This window comes from Triturus cristatus, chromosome 12 (assembly GCF_964204655.1).
Source record: "Triturus cristatus chromosome 12, aTriCri1.1, whole genome shotgun sequence".
NCBI lineage: Eukaryota > Metazoa > Chordata > Amphibia > Caudata > Salamandridae > Triturus > Triturus cristatus.
In genome coordinates, this window is record NC_140595.1 from 76877412 (window position 1) to 76881527 (window position 4116).

General features: G+C 48.6%; 1 long non-coding RNA gene across 1 annotated transcript in view; it reads left to right on the forward strand.

Annotated features, from left to right (window-relative positions):
- Nucleotides 1–185, forward strand: part of LOC146772605 (uncharacterized) — an 18209-nt gene extending 18024 nt beyond the window's left edge. The window contains exon 7 of the long non-coding RNA XR_014972145.1: nucleotides 91–185. This is a non-coding gene — a long non-coding RNA (uncharacterized LOC146772605). The remainder of the gene's footprint in view (nucleotides 1–90) is intronic.
- The last annotated feature ends 3931 nt before the right edge of the window (nucleotides 186–4116 follow it).

The following is a 4116-nucleotide window of genomic DNA, read 5'->3' on the forward strand; positions in this document are numbered from 1 at the left end:
TCTCTCTCTCTTCCTCTCTATCACTCTTTCTCTCTCTCTCCTTTAATGGAACGCATGATGCACAATCGTACCTTTCTTTTTGTCTTGCAGGCTGTGATTCACAAATTGTCGAGGGATGACACGCCATGTCTATACCTACTTTTATTTTGTTGTTTTGTTTAAATAAAATGTTTTATATATAAATCCATAGATGACTGAGATTTTTATTTGTCCAACTCACATGCATGCTCTTAATTCTAATTGTGCGACATCACCCAATTTGTTACGTTCCAGATTTCCTAAGGTTGCTCTCACATTTGTTGTGGTGGGTAGCGGTGAGGGGGGATGGCGGACAAAGGGCTGGTGGCTGGGGGTGTCGGAGAAGTGTTGGGTGTCCGAGCTGCATGATCGTTGGCTCCATTGCATCTGTTGTCATTCAGGTGTGGCTCTGGGCTGGCTCCCCTTTCATGTTGCAGGTTGTAGTCTGACTTTACACCAGCTCAGTGCAGGTGTAAACTTCCTACTACTAACACACCTAATTGCCTGTTTTGTACTCTCTTCGACGATCTTGCTGGTGGTTGAGAACTTGCGAAGTGATGTGTTCGCTGCTTTTTGCACGGGTATGCCTACTCTACATCTCATTCACAATTTTTGCCGGGGTCATCTGTGACGATGCTTTTTGAGGCTGCTATTGCTGGTAAACTGGTGATATGGGCTGTTTGCTCCAGCTTGTGAATGGTGCGTTAAATTTATCACCATTTTGGTTGCGATAAAGTGCCGTTAACTCGGCGATGTGTCCTTCAGAATATACCCCTCGGTGTTTGAAAGACTTAAGAAGTACTCGAGTGCCGCGCTGAGAGCCGCGCAAAAATTAAACTAGAAAGGGCCGCGTTGGCCCCCCTCTTGTGGCCAATTTCGGCCCGAGGACCCCATCCCCCGGGGCCTGGCCTCACCGTTGGAGACCATGGAGGGAGCCCCAATGCCCCCATGGTTCCGTCGGCTCCCCGCGTCCTGCGGGAGCCGGCATTGCTTTTCCACACGGGGAGCTGCTGACATGCAGCTCCCCGTGTGGAAAAGCAATCAGCTTTGGATTTTGGAAGCGAGAGCAGGTTTCCCTGCTCTCGCTTCCAAAATCCAAAGCAAGTTTGCTATGACAGGGCGGGAGCCGCATGGCTCCCGCCCTGTCATAGCAAACAGCAGTGTCCCGGGGGTGGGCACCCCAGGACACTGCAGGAGCCGGTCCTGGGGGGTGGCGGTTCCCAGGGCCATCACGGGCTCCAGGAGGAGGTCCGCGCACCCCCCCTCCCAACTTGAGTGGAGCCCCGGGGAGGTGGTGGTCCCCAGCCATCTCCCGCTATTATTTTTTAAGAAATGCCCCCGGGATCTAGCTCACCCGGGGCCTCATTAAAATAAAACGCGGGAACCCGCGCTTCATTGTTTTTTTAAACAATTTCGGCGGAATTCGCGACCCCAGTGCGTATTGCGCCGAATTGTTTTGAAAACAAAATGCTTTTTTTGGCCCTGGGCGTCCTTCTGGGACCCCCTGAGCAGGCCTAGGGGGTCAGGGTGTTTCTACCCTGCCCCCTTCTCTTGTTTTACATCTTTGTTTCTCTATTTTCTGGTGACTCCCTTCTACCGAGTCACAAGATTGCTGCCAACACTTCCTGGTTTGGAGTGTTGACAGCCAATTAGAATGAAGCTCGTGGTCGTGGCATCCAATTAGAATGAAGCTTGTGGTCGGGAGGGTTCGTGACTCTACCACTGACCTAGATATCGAAACTTTTATTTTTTTAATTTCTCAGCAACTACTGAACGGATTTAGACCATTTAAAAAAAAGGCCACTTTCTGAACCAAGCTCTACTTTTTTGCCAAATTTGGGGTAATTCCGTTCAGCAGTTCGGGCTGTAGCCCGTCTCAAAATTTCCTATGGAAATTAACATGGATAAAACGTGTTTTGGGACCCCCTTTTTTCTCAGCCCCCGCTTGACGAATCACCCCCAAACTTTCAGGATAGGAGCTGACCTTGATAGACTTTTTTGGGGGGAGAATTTCGCGAAGATTCGTCAAACGACGCCAAACTTATTAGCAAATCAAAAAATGCTTTTCCTATGGAAACTAGCTTCTAACTGTATTTACCTACTGGCGACCGCCAGTAGGTAATTAATATATATATATATATATATATATATATTACCTACTGGCGGTCGCCAGTAGGTAGTTATAGTTAGGACCACGTTTCCATAGGAAAACCTCAACATTCTATTTTGAATAACTTTGGCGCCGGTCGACGAATCCTCGCGAATTTCTCAAAATAGGTGGGGCGCTACGCTCCGCTCCTACCCTGAAAGTCTCGGGGGGGTTCGTCAAGCGGGGGCTGAGATAAAAGGGGGGTCCCAAAACGCGTTTTTCCCATGCATTTTTCCATAGGACCTTTAGAACGAGCTACAGCCCGAACGGCTGAACAGAATTACTAGAAATTTGGCAGAGAGGTAGTCCTCAGGTCAAGGAAGTGCCTTTTGTAGGTTTGGTGTAAATCTGTTCAGTAGATCCTGAGAAAATAGCCTTTAAATCAATATATATATCTGTGGAAGCTTACGGTGCGCTTACCGTGCGCTTACGGTAAGCTTACGGTAAGCTTACGGTACGCGTACGGTGGCGTGCGCGAGCGCGATTCTGATTGGCTGTTAGATCTTAGTAAACATTCGAATCGGTCGAAACCAGGAAGCGGCGGCCGCCATTTTCTCTCTCGAACTGTCAGGGGGGTGAAAAAAAAAGGTGGATAATGTGAAAAGGGGGCAGGCTCGACAGTTCCTGACCCCCTAGCCTTGGTCAGGGGGTCCCAGAAGGACCCTCAAGGGCAAAAATAAAAAAACATTATTTTTCGAAAAATCGCCGTATGCGCGTAGCGTACGCGCACGGCGATCTGCGGAATTACGCGTACCGTGCGCGCACGGAAAAAAAAAATTTGCGAAAAGGGAAGCTTAAAAAAAAATAAAAAAAATTGTGAGGTAAGGTTGGCTCTTATAAGAGCCGTTGGGTTCATACAGGGATGGAGGAAAGAAAGAATGGGAGTATTATGAGCGTCTACAAACATGCTGGTCTATCTTATTGTTAATAAGGGGAAGACTGACCTCCCCAAAAGCAATAAGACCACCACATTTTGTACACCTCATTTCAACACTCGCAAATCGAGGGTTGATGTCCAAAGGAAAAGAAGAAGGTGATGCTCCAACAACAGAGGAAGGGCTCAGCTGAGCTGCCGATGATGTACTCGGCTGAGCATCTGAGGCTGGGCTCTGGTGACTTACTGAAGAGTTTTCTCCAGTATGTCGAGCAAAGGTCCTTGGGTGTCTGTCCTGAAGGTGTCTCATCATAGAGTGATTTCCAAAGGAATATTTCCTACTTGGATTTCCTCTTGATAAAACACGATCACAAAGTATGCAAGTGACCTTTGGAGCATTGACCTTTTTCTCCCCCTCTGGAAAAGTGAAATACTCCCATACAAAAGAAGTCTTTTGTTTCCTCCTTCTCTGGATCATGGTGGTGCTGCTGGCCTCACTCTCAGAAGAGCTCTGCTGTTCTGCCATTGTATCCCAATGTCAATCCAGCTCCTGCTCCTAGAGAATCACAAGCAGAAATGAGGGGAATGGGTGTGGTGTGGGAAGAATCTGGAACTGAAAGTAGTATCAACCAATGAAAAGTGTTCTTTCAAGCAGTAAAGAGGGGAATGGGTGTGGTGTGGGAAGTTTCTGGAAGTGAAAGTAATTTCAACCAATAAAAAGTGTTCTTTGTAAGTCACATGGCCTACCGTGCGCGCACGTGACGCTTACGGTGCGCTTACGCAGCGCTTACGTCACTTTCGCGCATGCGCATTACACGCCCCTGCGTAACCGCGACGTTGCTTCCGGGTGTACGCGTACGGCACGCACGTATCACGTATCGCGCATGCGCATTACACGCCGCTGCGTAACCGCGACGTTGCTTCCGGGTATACGCGTACGGCACGCACGTATCACGTAGGCGCGCTGCACTAATTACGTCCAGAGCGCGTAGCGTCAGCTTACCGTACGCGTATTTTACAAGCGCGTAGCGTCAGCTTACCGTACGCGCACGGAAAAAAATGCATTAAAAAAAAC